General features: G+C 37.6%; 1 pseudogene; it reads left to right on the forward strand.

Moving 5' to 3' along the window:
- Positions 1-16,318: 16,318 nt before the first annotated feature.
- Positions 16,319-17,306, forward strand: LOC124095300 (olfactory receptor 14J1-like; annotated as a pseudogene).
- The last annotated feature ends 3,625 nt before the right edge of the window (positions 17,307-20,931 follow it).

Consider the following 20,931-nt stretch of genomic DNA (forward strand, 5'->3'; position numbering starts at 1 on the left):
TTTCTCCACCATGTCCTTCCACCATGATGTTCTACCTCATGTTAGGCCCAGAATTTTGAAGTTAGCCAACCATGGACTGAACCTCTGAAACCATAAGCCAAAGTAAATTGTAACTTTGTCTCATTGGCCAACCTTTCCTCATCCCCTCCTCTTTCCTACCATTTTCAGCCTCTGGTAATCACTATTATACTCTTTATTACTGTAAGATCCACTTTTTAGATTCCACATATGAGAGAGATCATGTGATATTTGTCTTTCTGTATCTGGCTTATTTCACTTAACAAGCCTCCAGGCTTATCTATGTTGTCAGAAATTACAGGATTTCATTCTTATATGTGGCTGAATAACATTACATTATGTATGTATACTACACTTTCTTGATCCATTCATCTGTGAATGGGCACTTAAATTAATTTCATATCTGGACTATTGTAACTAGTGCTGTGGTAAACATGGGAGTAGAGCTCTCTCTACAATAGCTGATTTCATTTCCTTTGGATATATAGCCAGTAGTGTGATTTCTGGATCATACAATAGTTTAATTTTCAATTTTTTGAGAAATATTTCATCCCATTAGTGGGACTATAAATTAGCTGTACTAATTGGCTGTTCTAATTTATATTCCCATTAATAGTTTACAAAAGTGTCTCAGACTGGGGATGTGGCTCAAGTGGTAGCACACTTGCCTGGCATGTGCAGGGTGCTGGGTTCGATTCTCAGCACCACATAAAAATAAAATAAAGATGCTGTGTCCACCGAAAACTAAAAAATAAATATTAAAAATATTCTCTCCCTCTCTCTCTTTCTCTCTCTCTCTCTTAAAAAAAGTATCTCTTCCTCTATTTCTTTGCCAGAATTGGTTACTTTTTTTTATAATAACCATTCTAATAGGGGTGGGATGAAATCTTATTTTTAATTATTTCATTATAGTTATACATAATATTAGGGTGCATTTGGGCATAATTATACAATCTTGGAATATAATTTGCTCCAATTCAATCTCCAGTGATTTCCTTTTCTCTCCTTGCCTCCCTCCATCTTTTTCCTTCTCCTTTACTCCATGGATCTTTGTTCTCTTTTTTTACAGCTTTATTTAATTAGTGCATTATAGACATACATAAAGGTGAAATTCCCTCTGGCATATTGATATATATGCATAGGAAAGTTTCGTCCTATTTAGTCCATGGTTCCTCCCGTTTTCCATCTCTCCTCCCCTTACAGTTCCTTTTCTCTACTCCACTGATTGGTGCATGTCTGTAATCCCAGCAGCCTGGGAAGCTGAAACAGGAGAATCATGAGTCCAAAGCCAGCCTCAGCCAAGAGTGAGGTGCTAAGCAAATCAGTAAGACCCTGTCTCTAAATTAAAAAAAATACAAAAAAGGGCTGGGGTCGAGTGCCCCTGAGTTCAAACTTTGGTACAAAAAAAAAAAAACAACAACTACGCAATTTATTTGTTTTAACTGAGCTAGTTAAAGACAGCTTGTCTCTAGTCCAATCAAGATGGTTCAAGATTTTGATTGGGGAGCCAGCTGAAACTCTTGGCTGGTTGTTGATTCTTCTCTTTTGGTCCTTTGCACATGTCTAGAGTGAGCTTCTCGTACCAGAGTGTCACGACCCCTCGCCGGCAAGGGAAAACACGACACAGGATTCTTCTTTCAGCAGTTTATTCAGGCCTTGATTCATGTATCATCTTCTAGTGACCCCCCCGCCGAGCACCCAAGCACAGCCTAATAAAGCCTCCCGCATAGCAATCCCAAGCTGCCACGTGGATCTCTCTCATAGGGTGGTAAGGGATTGCGTGCCAACTCTCCAAAAAAGGAGTTGTTTATCACAGGCCACAGTGGAAGCCGGCGCCATCTTCTAATGGCAGCCACGGTCTATTAGAATGGCTCACCACAGTCCCCCCTTCTGTTTTATAAAACAATGCAGGCGAAAATAGAGGTCCTATCCCACTGTGCAGAAGTGGCTGCAATGTATGGTTCAGTCCTAAGGAGGGCCCTTCCCTGGACCTGGTCCCATATCAGCCGACGCCTTTTTTCGTAGGGGGGGCGTGGACGTCAAACCCGCATGCAATAGGACATGCTTTCCTTGAGGTCCGTTGAGGGATCACTCAAGTGCAGTGCCTTGCCTGCATCATGACGACAGCAAGAAGTAGGATAACACAGGTAGCCTGGTAGTAATGACAAAATTTAAGTTGGCAACACAATCCCTAAACCCCAGGGGAAGGTAAAGAGTCTGTAGCCGAGAAGAAAGACCAGTCCTGAAACCCATCTGCGTGCAATGGTAACAAGACCTGCAGAGTGCAAGGGCTATTCAGCACTGGGAGAGAATAAGGAAGAGGACATGCCAATCCCAGTGCAATGTGAAACTAACTTGGGGTGCAATGGCCATGCCCAGAAATCACTGTTTAAGATGTGCAAGCCAGATTTGTGGAGAAATACCATTCTCTAGGGCTGCAAAAGCCTGGACGATCATAGCCTTTTCTTGGCTATGGCGAGCTCTTAGGCGACAGAAAAGCCACAAACAAAGCACAACACCGAAGCAACACATAGCCCCAAAAATGCCCACTCCCACCCATTCCTTAAAAAAGGAAAAGGCAGAGGATAGCCAACTGGTGAATTGACCCAAAGTCACTGGTTTGACGTGGGTACTATTCAAAACAGCAATCTGAGTTAGTTGAGACTGGATCAAGTTTTCTGCTTCCATGGACCAGGTTCCGGATAGATATTCCCCGATGATGTGGGAGGCATTTCTGGAATCATTAAATCTGACAGAGGTTATACATAAATGTGCACGTTGATCAATACAACCCAAATGTACTAGGTCAGACAATTCCTCAACTTGAGCTTGAAGCAGATCTATCCTTTGATTAGCAGCCAGAATCCCAAATAAAATGTGTTGATTAATTTTACTTTGAGATTCAAGTATGGTGGATGTTTGTTGAATAACCTGATTAATAGTGGCAGCAGTTTGAACCTGGCTGGCCATGGCTACTCCAGCTGTAACTGCTGCAGCAGCAGACACCGCCACAGCTGTCACTATAGCTGCCGTAATTCCAAAATCTCTACGGGCTCTAATCAGTTCAACAATAGGAAAAGATTCTGGATCTGCAGTAACCGGGATCGGGACAAAGGTTGGAATTTTCATAATCACTGCCATAGTCCAGGAGCCATTCCAACACTCAGACAAATGACAGGTAATATTAGAACAATTAAGCATCCCCTGTAATGTAACATTAGCCAAAAGAAACAGGAACGGAGATTGGAGACAGACTGCTGCGGAGGGTAATGTAGCATTAAACAATTGTGAATTGTGTGAAGTAATTTTAAGTCTCCTACCTCGCTCCAAGTCTTGGGTACTGCCAGAAACATTAAACAGCCAACCTTGGACTCCTAATATTTCCCTGGGGAAACACAAGCGCGGACTAGACTAGCCCAATCTGAGGGAGTCATGCAAAATCTAGTAAGTCCCTCCACCTGAGTGAGAGTGAAAGTGGCATCTATGCCATAAGTGCGGACAGATTCTGCCAAGGTTTTAATTATCTCAAAGTCTAAAGGCTCATGATATCTTCCCCTGTTATTGTCCTGAAATACAGGATATGCAAGTCCCATATCTGTATTAACTGTCCTCCAAACTTGTGCATGAAAGGATCTCCCGGAACCTTGGCTCCCCCCACATACGGAGGTGGGGCAATCGGCACTATATCTTCTTCTAGATATTCTACCTCCTCCTCCTCAGAGTTTTGTTGACCAATGTTAACTCCCTTCCCCTTCTTACAGTAGGCCTGCGTGCCCTGTGTCTCCTTTTTCTTCTTTTTCATTTTTATCTTATGTAGTTGTTGTAACAATATATCAAGGTCCTCAGAACTCTCTGAGTCGCTTGTGTTCTCAGGCGTTTTTAATTCGGTCAAGTCTGGGTAGAGCCTTCTCCTATTTTTATCTTCAAGCTCTTTTGCCTTCTCACTACTGTTACTTTTAATACTCTCTGCCACTTCACTACATGATCCTTCAGATTTTTCCTCATGCAGCTGCTCAAGAATAGCTTGACCCTCACTCACAGCTTCCTGGCATTTACCATCTGTTATACATCCTCTAACTAACTTCCAAAGTGGTATAACGCCACCCCCTAAGGTGCCTTGCTCACGAGCGAAATCTAGATTTTTCCCTAATTTGTCCCAGCTAGGAATCGTAAGACTCCCTGAAAAAGCAAACCAAGGAGCCGCTATATCAGCTTCTCTTAAAAACATCTGCAAAGTACTCTGCTTTATCTTAAGTCCTTTTGAATGTAACAACCCATCTAGGGCCAACAAAATTGGGCTTGAAGAGGTAGCGCCCATAATGTTTTTATAGCTATAAAGAAAGTGAAAGTACAAAAGTTCCTGCTCTCTTCCTTTTACAGGGGAGCGTTCCGTTCTATGAATTCCCCGCTCTCTTCCTTTTACAGGGGAGCGTCCCTTTTTCCCGCTCTCTCTCTATTTACAGAGAGAGCGCCCCACTATTTGCTTGCAGATTCCCACTTTACCTGGGAACTTACCGGTGCACCACCCTGACTGCTGAAAGTTCTGGATCCTGGGTTCGAGGAATATAATTCCCCGTATGGGCCACCAATTGTCGCGACCCCTCACCGGCAAGGGAAAACACGACACAGGATTCTTCTTTCAGCAGTTTATTCAGGCCTTGATTCATGTATCATCTTCTAGTGATTCCCCCCGCCGAGTGCCCAAGCACATCCTAATAAAGCCTCCCGCATAGCAATCCCAAGCTGCCACGTGGATCTCTCTCATAGGGTGGTAAGGGATTGCGTGCCAACTCTCCAAAAAAGGAGTTGTTTATCACAGGCCACAGTGGAAGCCGGCGCCATCTTCTAATGGCGGCCACGGTCTATTAGAATGGCTCACCACACCAGAGCATGCATGATGGCTTGATTCCAAGAATTATTAGAAGAATATATGTCCTGAGAAAATAAACCACTAGTTTAAGAGCTTACAAAGCTCTGCTTGCATCTGTCACACTGGCCAAATATATCACGTGACTAAGTACAGAGTCATTTGCAATGGATATAAGTATCAGGAGGATTGGGTTATCAGAACACACTAAAGTAATATTCCATCCAAAGCCCTTTAACTGAATTAAAAAAGTGTTCTCCTATTTGAAGTTTGCTGTTTTCCATTATAAATTTATGTTGACTTGCATGCAATTAATCTATTGAGATCACCATTTTTCGTTCTTTAATTCATCTTTCATTCAAGTTAATTTATTGGTATTCCATTGAAAATTTAGAAATGAAAACAAATTTCCATCTTTATGGTGCAGTGTATTGTGGGCAAAAAACTATTAACAAATAAGTATGTAAAAATGGACTATGTTAATGACACATGTTACAGAAATTAAGAAAAAGAGGCAAGTAAGGTAGTATAGAAAATTAATTATTTTATATAGTAAGCCTTTCACCAACTGTGGGGACAAGTGCCTGGAGTACTGCATACATGGCATACATTAAGGATGTCTGAGTGGCAAACCACTCCCCTCATGCTAGGCGCATGAGCAGGGCTTACCTCCTAGGGACAGTCCTGGGCATGAGGCCTTGTGTTGCAGTCCCTGTGCTTGCTCTGTGGCTCAATCCTGATTGCTCGCTGCAAGGACAGCTAGCCAGAAATTGGTAGCTGCCTGTAATCTGCTTAGCTACTGCCTGAGTATATATACATGGTAACTGTGCAATAAAATCAGACCTGCTTCCTGCTTCATCTCCCAAGGTCTTGATTACCAATCACAGTCACACTCTCCTCTACCCTGTTCCATGGAACTCCTTGATTGATGAAAGAGAGCCCACACAACTAATACCAATGAAAATGAAAAACTTAAATGATAGTAGTTAAGTAGATATATAGAGAAGAACATTCTAGCCAGAGAAAACAGAGTACAAAGGCCTTAGGTGGAAGTCCCCTCAGAACGTGTATATCATAGTAAGGAAACTAGTGTGCTATTTCTTCTTCAGGGTTATTAAATCATATCAACTGTTTAAAAAAATATTGGCATGAATTTCCACAATTTTTTATAACTTTATATTTACATGAATTACCACTTTGAAAACACTCATAAATTATCAATGTGTATATTGTCATCTTTAATTAGCAATCTTGCTAAAAATTTCAACATTTTAACAATAATTTAGTGACAATTTAAAATACCCTTTATTTACTTACTCGTCTATTTCAACAACTTCTGTTCTTATATTATATCAATATGTCACCTGTACTTGGAGATTTGTTATATCTAATTCTTTAACTAAATTTGTGGTTTTCCAATATTTTTTTCAATTTTTTTTCATTCCTAATATAAATATTTAAGACCATATCTTATCATCAAAGTATCAGCTTATATGCTTTTCACACTTTGATAAATAATACTTTTATAATTAAAATCTCAGTGTTTTCTGATAATCTCTATTGCTTATACAATTGGATTAAGATTAGCAAGATAAACCATTTGGAATATTTAATTGCAATTAGGATTTACTTTAAAGAATTCTAAACATTTAAAATTAATAATCATCAATAAGTTTTAAAATTATGATCCAATATTATAAGTTCTCAATTTTAATAAAATATAATTTATTTATCTTCATCTTTCTGGTTCACGTATTTTGTGCCTAAAACACTTTTCTACTCCATGATTATAAAGTTTGATATTTTTTAGGAGGATTTATGTATTGTTTTAGCTCTCACTACACTGAAATTGCCTTTTATGAAGAACATGAGATAGAGAACATGGCTTCTTTCCATATAGATATTCAGTTGTCCTGGCAAAGTTTATTGGAAAGATAATTTTTTGTTAGTCGGTTTTCTATCACTGTGACATAATTCCTGAGATAATCAACTAATGAAGAGGAAAGATTTTGGCTCACAGTTTCACAGGTTTCTTCACTTTATAGTCTAATGATTCTATTGCTCTTGGCCTAAAGTGGGGCAAAACATCATCACATGGAATATGTGGTAGAGTAGAGCTTCTCACCTATGGCAGATAGGAAACATTAAGGAAGAGAGAAAGGGGATAGAGTTCCAATATTCTCTTTAAGGAGGACAAGTCACAAATTACTTAACTTCCTTCCACAAGGCCCTATCTTTTTAAAAGTTCCACCACCTCCCAATTCGAATTCAGGCTTTAATTCAATCCTTCAACACATGGCCTTTGAGGAATATTTAAGATCCAAATGATAGCACTATTCTCTTCCCAATTCATTGCAGTGGAATATATATCTTAAATCTGATGAATGGCTGTATGAATTTGATCAGGGATCCACTATTCTGGATCCCTGATATATGATTGTTCTAGATATCACAGCTTTATAGTAAGTTTTGATATCCACTGATGTAAGTTCTTTGACTTTGTTGTGACCTTTATTCTATGTATTTTTATGTTAATTATAGAATCATCAACTTTCATAAACATAGGAGCCAGTTGAATTTTAATTATAACCACATTGAATTTACAGATCAATTTGGGGATAATTGACATCTCAACATTATTAAAATACTCTGACCCCAAATTTATTTGTCTGCTTTAATTTTTATCAGCAAAATTTTCTGGTTTTTCAATGTAAAGTCTTTCAAAATATTTAATTAGATTTTTTCTTTTTTTAATATTTATTTTTTAATTTTAGGTGGGCACAATTGCCGCAGTCTGGCTGGGCACAAAATGACCTGGAGGCCATGAGCCACTTGTAGGTTCAAACAGGAACTACTTTTATTCCCCGAACCCAACCAGAACTCTTTAGAACTCCATGGAAATTCCGCGAGAACCAATAGGAACTCCACGAGAACTCAACGGGAACTCTGAGAGAACTCAAAAGTAGTGGAGAACTCAAAAGTAGTGGGCACCCAAGGCAGCAGGAGCCGCCCCACTGACGGACAGCAGAGATCCACATACACAACTGAATACACAGCTTGCCCCAATCCAGCATCATCCAGTTACAGCAATCAGTCACCATCCCAATAATTATACACAGCTTAACTTAATCACCATCATCCCAATGGCTCAATGGCGTCACCTCCAAACCACTCCTTCTGGCAAAATGCCAGGCGCCATCTTGACTTGGTTGTGGCTCTCAACACACAATATCTTTATTTTATTTTTATGTGGTACTGCAGACCAAACCCAGTGCCTCACACATGCCAGGCGAGCGCGCTACCACTTGAGCCACAACCCCAGCGCCTAGATTTATTCTTAACACTAGGTGCTTTTTAAAGATACCAAAACATATGGTTTTTATAATTTTATAATTTAATTGACTATACTGTACTACTAATTAATTCTAATAGCTTATGTATATTTTCTTTTTGCATTTTAATGCACAAAACCATGTCATTTGTTTCCAAATTTTATAAATTCTTTGTGATTTTCTTATACTATTGAACTGTCCAGTAGAAATATTGTTAGTGGTCATTCTTCTTATTTCTATAATCACAAGAAAAATATTACATATTTCCTTATTAAGTATGATGAATACCATAGCTTCTGTTAGGATTCTCTTTGTCAGATCAAAGGTTCCCTTTTCATTTTCAGTAATTTAATCATTTTATTATGGATGGATGTTGAATTTTATCAAATTTTTCTGTATGCATTGGTACAAAGTTATTTTTCCCTTTTATATGTATGTGTGCACTGTTTTTGTCCAACTTTGTTTTCAAGTTTATACTGGCCTCCTAAAAAAATTAGAAAGTGTTTCCTATATTTCTTTTTTTGTAAAAATGTTGGGTGGTAACATTTTAAATAAAACATCAATTGTCTTAATACTTATTCTTAAGTGCCTGATTAATTATGAGTCTCTGCTGAACGTTCTTCATGAATTATCTAATTAATATGCTCATTTTTTCAGACAAGAAATCAAAGATGCAGAAAGATGAATTATTCAAAGTTTCTTCATAAAAAGTAAATGGTAGAACCAGAATCCAAACTTGAGCAATTTGACTTTAATTGCTACATGAATACTATTACACAATATGTTTTATATTATCTAGCACAAAAAATAACAAATGATAAATTCCTTGTATTGGTGAGATCAAGGAAAATAATGCTGGGAGCAATATAACATTTCATGATAATTTTTAAAAAGAATTCTCAATATTTGAAACATAAAAATTTTCTTTTTTAATTTTTAAAAATATTTTTTAGTTATTGGCAGACACAACATCTTTGTTTGTATGTGGTGCTGAGGATCAAACCCAGGCCACACCCATGCCAGGCGAGCAAGCTACCACTTGAGCCACATCCCCAGTCCTTATAAAAATTTTCAACAGTAACCTCATCTCAATTTAATTTTAAGGAAAGATCAACTGTAGAAAATATAATATTTATAAGACTGATCATGCTAGCATAAGTCTTTATTTATAATAAAGAAGAATTTTAACAGAGCTGTTTATATGTTTACATGAATTGAATAATGGTTGCATTAAAAAACATGGAAAAATGTTTTTTTATGACACAAAATAGAAATGACACAAAATAGAAAAGTGCATGGTTCAAAACAGGCACTCAATAAAACTTTTCAAAAAAAATGAAAAAAAAAAAACCAACCCTGCAAAGTGTGATTTGTAATCTGAGCAGAATGCTATACAGCCTTTAAAATATAACAAGTAAGTATCCACATAGCTTTAGAGAAAATCTTTGGCCAAATGGTCATTACTAAAAAATATTAACAATGTCCATAAAAGATAGTAAGAGATCTCATGTGGTGAGCCGCTTCTGCCGTTTCTGCAGACTATGGTCGCCATTACAAGATGACGCTGGCTCCACTGTGGTCTGTGACAAACAACTTCTTATCTGGGAAAGTTGGCACATGATTTTTCACCACCCTGTGAGAAAGCTCCACGCGGCAGCTTTGCACTGGGGCTTGGGATGCTTTATTAAGGCTGGGAGGGGCATCCGAGAGAGAGAAGAAGAAATATCCAGGGCCTGAATAAACTGTTGAAAGAAGATTCCCGAGTTGCGTCTTCCTTGCGGGCAAGGGGTCGCGACAAGTGGTGCCGAGACCCGGGAACCGGTTAGTCCCAGGTAAGTGGGATCCGCGATCAAAGCGGGGTTAGTCCCAGGTAAGTGGGATCCGCGATCAAAGCGGGGTTAGTCCCTGGTAAGTGGGATCCGCGACCAAAGCGGGGTAGCTCCTCTGTAAACACAGAGAGAGCCTTACATTTTATTGCAGCTGCACTGTGTACTTTCGCTTTTGTTTTCTGTGTTTCTTTTGTTGTGTCATTTCGCTTTTGTTTTTTGTGCTTCTTTTGTTGTTGTGACGACAGGGACGCTCCCCTGTAAAAGGAAGAGAGCGGGGAATTCATAGAACGGAACGCTTCCCTGTAAAAGGAAGAGAGCGGGGACTTTTGTACTTTCACTTTCTTTATAGCTCTAAAAACATTATGGGCGTTGCTTCTTCAAGCCCAATTTTGTTGGCCCTAGATGGGTTGTTACATTCAAAAGGACTTAAGATAAAGCAGAGTACTTTGCAGATGTTTTTAAGAGAAGCTGATATAGCGGCTCCTTGGTTTGCTTTTTCAGGGAGTCTTACGGTTCCCAGCTGGGACAAATTAGGGAAAGATCTAGATTTCGCTCGTGAGCAAGGCACCTTAGAGGGTGGCGTTATACCACTTTGGAAGTTAGTTAGAGGATGTATAACAGATGGTAAATGCCAGGAAGCTGTGAGTGAGGGTCAAGCTATTCTTGAGCAGCTGCATGAGGAAAAATCTGAAGGATCATGTAGTGAAGTGGCAGAGAGTATTAAAAGTAACAGTAGTGAGAAGGCAAAAGAGCTTGAAGATAAAAATAGGAGAAGGCTCTACCCAGACTTGACCGAATTAAAAACGCCTGAGAACACAAGCGACTCAGAGAGTTCTGAGGACCTTGATATATTGTTACAACAACTACATAAGATAAAAATGAAAAAGAAGAAAAAGGAGACACAGGGCACGCAGGCCTACTGTAAGAAGGGGAAGGGAGTTAACATTGGTCAACAAAACTCTGAGGAGGAGGAGGTAGAATATCTAGAAGAAGATATGGTGCCGATTGCCCCACCTCCGTATGTGGGGGGAGCCAAGGTTCCGGGAGATCTTTTCATGCACAAGTTTGGAGGACAGTTAATACAGATATGGGACTTGCATACCCTGTATTTCAGGACAATAACAGGGGAAGATATCATGAGCCTTTAGACTTTAAGATAATTAAAACCTTGGCAGAATCTGTCCGCACTTATGGCATAGATGCCGCTTTCACTCTCACTCAGGTAGAGGGACTTACTAGATTTTGCATGACTCCCTCAGATTGGGCTAGTCTAGTCCGCGCTTGTGTTTCCCCAGGGAAATATTAGGAGTCCAAAGTTGGCTGTTTAATGTTTCTGGCAGTACCCAAGACTCGGAGCGAGGTAGGAGGCTTAAAATTTCTGCAAATAATTCATAATTATCTAATGCTACATTACCCTCCGCAGCAGTCTGTCTCCAATCTCCGTTCCTGTTTCTTTTGGCTAATGTTACATCACAGGGGATGCTTAATTGCTCTAATATTACCTGTTATTTGTCTGAGTGTTGGAATGGATCCTGGCCTATGGCAGTGGTTATGAAAATTCCAACCTTTGTCCCGATCCCGGTTACTGCAGATCCAGAATCTTTTCCTATTGTTGAACTGATTAGAGCCCGTAGAGATTTTGGAATTACGGCAGCTATAGTGACAGCTGTGGCAGTGTCTGCTGCTGCAGCAGTTACAGCTGGAGTAGCCATGGCAAGCCAGGTTCAAACTGCTGCCACTATTAATCAGGTTATTCAACAAACATCCACCATACTTGAATCTCAAAATTCAATTAATCAACATATTTTGTCAGGGATTTTAGCTGCCAACCAAAGAATAGATTTACTCCAAGCTCAGGTAGAAGAATTGGCAGACTTGGTGCTTTTGGGTTGTGTTGATCAACGTGCACATTTATGTATAACCTCTGTCAGATTTTTTGATTCCAGAAATGCCTCCCACATCATCGGGGAGTATCCATCCAAAACCTGGTCCATGGAAACAGAAAACATGATCCAGTCTCAACTAACCCAGATAGCTGTCTTGAACAGTACCCGTGTCGATCCTGTGACTTTGGGTCAATTCACCGATTGGATATCTTCTGCTTTTTCCTTCTTCAAAGAGTGGGTGGGGGTAGGCATTTTTGGGGCAATGTGTTGCTTCAGTGTTGTACTCTGTTTGTGGCTTCTCTGTCGCCTTAAGGCCCGCAGTGCTCACGATAAGGCTATGATCATACAAGCTCTTGCAGCTTTAGAAAATGGCAACTCGCCTCAAGTCTGGCTTGCGCATCTTAAGCAGTAAACCTTTGTCATGGTCGTTACACCCCAAGTTATTATAACATTGCACTGGGATCGACATGACTTTCCTTGTTATTCTCTTAGTGTTGGAAAGCCCTTGCACTCTGCCGGTCTTACTGCCATTGCACGCAGATGGGTTTCCATACTAGTACTTTTCTATCGCCTTGAAGTTCGTGCCTTTCTTTCAGGGTGCTGTCAACTTGTTTGTAGTTATAAACAGCCACAGTTCAGCCTCAGCTATCCCCCTTCGTCCACCATCGTCACGATACAGGATGCGAGGCAAGGCACTGCACTTGAGTGATCCTTGACGAGGACCTCAAGGAGAGCATGTCCTATTGCATGCGGGTTAGATGCGTTCACGCCCCGCCCCACGAAAAAAGGCGTCGGCTGATATGGCTTCAGATCTGGGGAAGGCGCCTCCTTAGGACTAAGTCATACTATGCAGCCACTTCTGCACAGTGGGATAGGACCTCTACTCTCGCCTGTATTGTTTTAAGAAAACAGAAAAGGGGGAACTGTGGTGAGCCGCTTCTGCCGTTTCTGCAGACTATGGTCGCCATTACAAGATGACGCTGGCTCCACTGTGGTCTGTGACAAACAACTTCTTATCTGGGAAAGTTGGCACATGATTTTTCACCACCCTGTGAGAAAGCTCCACGCGGCAGCTTTGCACTGGGGCTTGGGATGCTTTATTAAGGCTGGGAGGGGCATCCGAGAGAGAGAAGAAGAAATATCCAGGGCCTGAATAAACTGTTGAAAGAAGATTCCTGAGTTGCGTCTTCCTTGCGGGCAAGGGGTCGCGACAATCTCAGAAATTACCAAAAGTATATTGTGGACTTACATTTATTTTCAATTACATTTAAAGGTATTGTAAAGATTTCAATGATAAATTTTAATAGACTGGGCCACCTGAGAGGATTTCAGGCAGTTGCTACATTTGTTTTAGGATGTCCTCTTAGACATTTTTTTTTTACTATATTTTTTCTATTGTTACTAATCATAATGAATGACCAAAATAGTTGTTCAAAACCTGAGATTCAGTAGGTATGTCTCACTTTCAAGCATAAACATTTATTTCTAGTTTTCCAGGAGGACTGACATTAAATATTCATTTTTTTTAAAGTTCAAGGTTTCCTGTTTGTCTTAGAAATACATGATTTAGCTAGTAAAGTGGTTCTCCATGCATGTTACTCAAATCTGCAGCAACACCTGGAAGCATGCTAGGCACTCAAATTCCTGGGGATCATTTGAGCCTTGCTGAGTCAGAATTTCTGAGTGTAGTTCTTAGGTTCCTGTATCTGAACAAGCTCTCCAGATGATTCACATGCCTGCTAAAGTTTGAGAACCACTGAGGCAGGGACAAGAAACATCTACCTCCGCTTACTAAACCATTTCTTTGTGTGGAAATGTTAATGACTCCAAGTCCCAGATGCTAGAGTGGTAGAGAAAATTCAGTACATTTATTATTTAGTTCAAGTTTCCATTTTGAAAGATGCTCCTTGCTCCCCCCCAAAAAACAAAAAAAACACACACACATACCACCCATTCTCCAGGGAAATGACATATATTTAAAATCTGTGTGATTAGAGAAGAGAAGTGTCAGAAGTTTGTGATCAGTTTTAAGAGCTACTGCATACAAAAGACACCTGTAGTGAGTTTTCCAGTCTTGGGTAAGAAAAGAGAGTAAGCTTTTATGACATTTTTGACAGAACCTTATGTTCTTCAAATTGACTTTAGAAAAAGCAAGAGTATTCATTCTTTCAGGGAAGGAATTTTTGTTCCCAGAAAATAAGCAGATTAATAAAATCCATATATTTATTTCACATAAATGTGTAAAAATAGTGAGCCACTTAAGGAAAACCAGTAAATTGGGAAATCTTAATATTTTATCTGTTTACATAAATAAAGCATTGTAAAACACTTCTTCAAATAATCTTTGGTGTCTGTAGGAATAACAAGCCTGAATGTAATTTTGGCTTTTTCTCCAATATTCCTTCATGACTTTGGTTAAGTTTTATAGATTTTTAGATGTAAGAAAGTGGTATGAGCTACGAAGGGCAAGGGTTTGGAACTCGACCTCAATTCTGTTATTTAAGCATTCTGGGCATTAATTTTTTCCTGTATAAATGAAGATTAAGATGCTTATCTCCAAAAAGATAAAAATACCTGTGTGAATTAAATGATATATTTTTAAGATGTACTCTAGTATGGTGTCTGTTTTATTAAAATGAATTCTCAAAATTGTTATTATTTTTTTGCTTCCCAGTCTGTTGATAACCACATATGTGCTTTTGGCAGATTAAAATATTAAATGAATCAAAATTAAGTATGGTTAATCATACTGTTTATAATTTTATCAGTACAGGGCAAACTGGAACACTAAAACAGAACTTGGACTAGAGAAATTTTGTTAGAAGTATAACTTCACTCTTAATTTTCTCTGCTATTATGTGGTATGAAATGTTAACAGAAATCAATAAGTTTGAGGACACTATAGGTAGATTAAATTAAATTTGGAATTCATGTTCACAGAGTAAGAGAAAAGAGGCTTCCAACTGTGGCAACTAAAACAAGTTTAAAATATTTAGTTAATTTAACAGCCATTTTTATTATAGTCTAAAAGCAGCAGGATATAGAAATAGGATCCTTAGATGCATTCTTCTTGAAAGAGAAGTTTCATGAAAGAAAGGCAGCAGAAGTCTCCATGGTCAGCAGGAGAGATTGGCATTAGATGGTTTAATAAAAGACTGATAAGGAATGTAGAGGGAGTGCTCACCACAAGTCTTTGGATTCTCCCAGATATATCTAAGATGAATTTCGTGTGTGTGTGTGTGTGTGTGTGTGTGCGCGCACACACACTCAGTGAGATTTTATGTGGTTTAGAATGAAGTCCAAAAAAACTAATACAGCAATTTCTCCAATTGTTTGATAGAACTAAGAGATAAAAGGAAAAATGTGCAGAAATATAAGAGAATCATTACTAATGTCTCATCAGTCCTCACATACCAATGTGCATTTTGGTTAAGGGGAGAATGAATGCTTGGATATTTCCATCTCATAAAGATCAAAAGCCTGGGTCATAAACCCAAACTTGGTTTTTCCCTTCTCTGAAATATAGACTGCTTTATTCCACAAATCTCTTTCTGAAGTTGTGTATTTGAGTATTTTTCCTTCCATGTTTAAAAACCACCTCAGGGTATTCAGTCTTTTTCTTTACAAGTCTCTTTGCTTGTAGTAAGTGATCAGTAACTATTTGATAGCTTCAACAAATTCAATAAAATGAAGATATAAATAGAATTTGTTAGAATCAGAAAATATCTCATGCAATCAAATTAGACACTTAATCTGTGAGTGGTATTTACATATTTACTTTACAAAGTATTTTTGCTCTTGATTTCAACATGTCCATTACATACAATGTTAATTGGAAAAGCAATAACACTATCCATTTTGGCTCTTGGCTTCTCATCGTAATGACCATATTGTTTGCTAGAACGAAAACAGGGATCATGGGTCCACAACAAGCCCATGTTTTAATTTCCAAAATTTCCTCTAAAAAGGGCCATTCCATCTACTAAAATAAGCCTGTGTGCTCAAATATAACTCATCCACTATTTAAAAACTCCTAAAAGCTCATTATTGTGTTTCATTTGGTGAAAAACAAAGCAAAAGGTTTCACCTGTGAAAATGGAATAGCATTTATCCCTGGGGCAAACACAATGACTTTTTCTTGATAGGACCTGTTTTGTATTCTAACTACTAGTTTACTAAAGTAAACTGTATGCTCTATGTACTTAAGAAACAAACATGTATTATCACCTTTGATTTCCCAACATCTAGGACACAGCTGATAAATAACAGGTCCTTAAATGATTGAAATAAACAATGATGAACAGATTAATAATTATTTTAGTGTCTTTCTATTACATTTCCCACATTCTTTTATTTTCCAGCTGCTACCAGATTTGCATTTTCCAAATGATTATGACAAACATAACCACAAGGAATGGATTCCTCCTCGTGGGGTTTTCTGATGATCATGAGCTGCAGATCTTGTATGCTTTGCTCTTCTTGGTGTTGTACCTAGTGGCTTTGACAGGAAACTTCGTCATTATCACCATCACAACACTGGACCAGCACCTCCAATCTCCAATGTATTACTTCTTGAAGCACCTTTCCCTTCTGGACCTCTCCTTCATTTCTGTCACAGTCCCCCAGGCCATTGACAATTAACTGATGGATGATAACTATGTTTCATATGGCCAGTGCATACTGCATGTTTTTTTCTTCACATCTTTGGCCTGTACTGAGGTAGCTATTCTTACAGTCATGTCTTATGACCGTTATACAGCCATTTGCTTCCTACTGCACTACGAGATCATCATGGATCCCAGAAATTGTCAGTGGGCTATGATAGCTGTGTGGGTGAGTGGAGGCATCTCAGGAATCTTATACAGCAATTTCTCCAATTGTTTCATAAAATCAGCCACATTTTCTATTACATTCTGTAGGGTGAAAATAATCCATCAATTTTTCTGTGATGTCCCCCAATTACTGAAGCTCTTCTGTTCCAATGATTACCTAGGAGTGATTGGAGTAGCTGCTTTCATGTTTGTGGTAGCATTAGCCTGCTTTGTCTCCATTGCATTCTCCTATGTTCACATATTCTCCACAGTTCTAAGAATACCCTCTGCTGAAGGCTGCTCTAAGGTATTCTCCACCTGCCTGCCCCACCTCTTTGTTGTCTCATTTTTTCTCTCTACAGGCATCTGTGCATATCTAAAACCAACCTCAGATTCTCCATCTGCGTTTGACTTTATGGTATCTATCTTTTACACAGTGATACCCCCAACACTCAATCCTATCTATATATAGTCTGAGGAATGAGACCAAGAAGGGTGTGCTAAGAAACTTACTTTTGGACAGAGAATTCTCTGGGAAAAATACGCTTTTGTCCTGTTGTTAGTGGTTCTTCAATATTATATGCAAGGAATTGTTTGGTAATTGGATCCATCAATTTGTAAAGTTAATGAAGAAATAGCATTACTTTCTGTAGATAAACTATTAATATAATCATCATCATTGAAGAAACTTTTTTCCTAATTTATTGAACATTGTATTCATTGAACTACTTTTTTTTTATTTAAGAAAAATTATAAACACATATAACCTTGTAATATAGGTCCACTACTTCTTTTTTCATTCCAGTACATATACACACAAATACATACTTACAAAGACACACTAACAATCATAGCATGTTTTAATCATTTTTATATAGATTATATTACAACAATAAGAATAAAAAATGATAATATTTACCCAAAGTTTCACCCACCAAACAAGTCAACTATTTTCATTTTAATCTATTTAAGTTTAAATATTCATCTTAATTTTTATCTTAATATATACCAATTTTGCATATTGGTTTAAATTTATAGGCCATTACTATGTTTAACCACATAGTTTTACTATGCTAATTTTCTTTAATGCAACATAATCAATTAAACTCATCTCAAAATACAAATAATCATTTATCTTTTTCACATATACTAGTTATTTTCAATTTTTCACTCTTATAAGTAATGCTGAAAGTTGAAGTTTTCATAATTTCAAATATTGGTTGTGGAGTCACAGTGTACAAATTTTTCAGTGTTCTTGAGATCATATTTATTTTCAAAATATTAGATATTTTATGTTACAATTAGCAATACATGGCCAAGTCATTTCTACTCTATGTCTTACATGATTTTTTTAATTCATGCAAAAAATATTCAGAGAGAACTATTAGCTGTTTGAATTCATATCAGGTGCCTGCAACACAAAAATACAGATACAGCATATAAATTGTGGGGACTTTTAAAAATAATAACAATATTTTACCTTTTGTAATTATTTTCAAATGTGTGATATCTCAAGAAATTAAATATATTCACAATACTTATTTTCCACATTATTCATTTTGGCTTTACACATTTCCTATTATATGAAAAGTTTTATAAGTATTACAATTGTGTTTTTTGATGGCAAAATAATTTTCTCAGGTTCTTTTTCTTTCAAATTCTCAGGCCATTTTTAAAATGCAAACCTTATATGAAGTAAGCTGAATATGAGCTTTTAATGTTGTGGTAACAAAGCTTAACCACTCCAGGTAATCAAGACATAATCATAAATGATGCATAATTAGATATTTTACCTCCTCTCTTCAGGCCATTCAAACACACAACAATAACATGTGAATTATGTTTGTTTCTTTTTGAGTTTCACCCCAGTGAATTAATTTAACATAATTTTCTGAAATTTTCTTCTCTGACCTATTATTTTAATAAGCCCACTGAATTATAAAATAAGTATATAAGTTTCAATTTCCATTCTATTTTTTCAATTCTCATATATATATATATATATATATATATATAGTAAATTAAATAATATTGTATTGATTTTACTACATGATTTGAGTAGAAGAGCCACTCTTTACATTTTTGTTGTCTTCTATTACTTTCATAGATACATTTTTAATGTCTTCATTCATTTCAGTAATTATTGTCTAGCCCACTTCCTCAGGCTCCCTTACACCTAGAATGCAAGCATTGAACCTGGTTGTAGCACTAGATGCTCCAACTTGAAAGTTCACCTTACACAAGAGCAGTCTGAGCAAGACTGAATTTTGTGGCATCCTTTTCTACCCAAGTCAGTGGCCAAGTTATTCAGCTTTGGGGAGCAATCACAATAGGGCCTAGAATCTAGTCTCAGAATCAGCAGGAGAAAATCCAGAGCTCAGCACATGGATCTCGGATCACAAACTTAATCATCTACCCTTCCAAGAGGCTCGGGATATACACAAATTACTCTAAGAAGCTCATTTTTTAAATTAAAAACAGGGAAAGGAAATAAGGACTTATAATTATAATTATGTTTTTTAATTTGATGGAGATAGAAAGAAAAGGCCAAGAAGGTAGGATTGAATTGTATAACCTTATAATTTGAGGATTTGGGGTTGCCATTTATGGCCAAGCAGGAGGTGAGAACAGCTGGAGTCCCAAATAAAATGTCTTAAATTCACTTTCTACATGTTACATTTCAATTAGCTCAGTCTTACCTTTCTTATATTATAGTTAAGGAAAGGAAGAAGCAATTATTTTTCCCCATTTTCTTCTCTGGTTTCAGTTTCTTAAGTAAGAAGATATATTTTACTACCAGGTTTACTTGTGTTCACCACAGATCTCCATTGTTGTTTGGCAACATCACATGAACAGTTTTGTTGTATTATTATAATAAAAGACCCTTCCCCTGATTGGTTAAGATGAAAAAATAACATAATTGGGTTTTGAGAGAACTGACAACTCCACATTCCTTCATCCATTTGTTAATTTATTCATTTAACAAGTATTTGTTTTGTTAGGCAGCTGTAGCTATAGCATTACATAAAATATTTTATTCTCATAAAAAAGAAAAGTTACCTCTAATTGACACAATCAGTTCAACTTATGAAACAGAGTCAATTTAACTGCATTTCATATATGGATGTCTCTTGTTTCCTTCTTTTGCCTAATTTCTCTTGTTAGGATTTCCAGAACTATTTTGAATAGAGGTTGGTGAATGATTTTTTTTATACTGGAGATTGAACTCAGGGGTGCTTTACCACTCAGATGCATCACCAGCTTTCCCTCTTTTTTATTTATTTTTTTTTATTTTGAGGCCTCTCTAAGTCGCTGAGCCTGGCCTGGAACTTTTGATCCTCCAGCCTCAGTCTCCCAAGTCTCTGGGATTACCAGCATTCACCACCACGTGGGGTTTGAATGGTCTTTAATGTGCTGTTAAATTTAGTTTGCTATTATTTTGGAAGATTTTTGTGTCTATGTTCATCTGGGAAATGGGCCTACACAGTTGTTTTTGTCTTCTTGTTTTCCCCTCTTCCCCCTCGCTCTTCTCCCCTTCCCATTCCCTCTGCCCTCCTTCTCCTCCTCCTCCTCCTTCTCCTTCTCCTCTTCCTCCTCCTGCATCTGGCTCTGTATCAGGGTAATCCTGTTCTTCTAAAATGAGTTTGAAGGTGTTCCTTTCTGTTCAGTGTTTTAGATAAGTTAGAGAAGAATTCATATTTTAAAATGTTTTACAGAACTCAGCAGTGAAGCCATCAGGTCCTGGGATTTTCTTTGGTGGGAGGCTTTTTATCACTGATTCTATCCCCTAACTGCTTATAGCTCTGTTTACCTTGCCTGTTTCTTCATAATTTAATGTTAATAAGTTGAATGGGTCAAGGAATTTATTCATTTTTTCTAGGTTATTCAATTTAGGAACATATAATTGTTCATAATAAAACTATGGACCAGGGCAAATCACCAGTATTCTGGTCAAGAATTAGAGCCTACTAGAAACTGTTGAAAATATAGTATCTGATATGAAGGATGCAAGTGACTCAGCTTTCTGTTCCCTAAGCCAAATAGTGTTTATCTTCAATGTAAAATTTAACTGTAAAAACTGCTTGAGTGTTAAGAGATTATAGAAACATATGGTTAATAAAATGAACTTAAGTCTAAGATATGTTTTTGCTCAAAAAACAAAAAAAAAAAAAAGAAGAGGAAGAATTA

The sequence above is a fragment of the Marmota monax genome, unplaced genomic scaffold, assembly GCF_021218885.2.
Source record: "Marmota monax isolate L192 unplaced genomic scaffold, Marmota_monax_Labrador192_F-V1.1 WCK01_AAM20220418_F8-fsc00534, whole genome shotgun sequence".
Taxonomy (NCBI): domain Eukaryota; kingdom Metazoa; phylum Chordata; class Mammalia; order Rodentia; family Sciuridae; genus Marmota; species Marmota monax.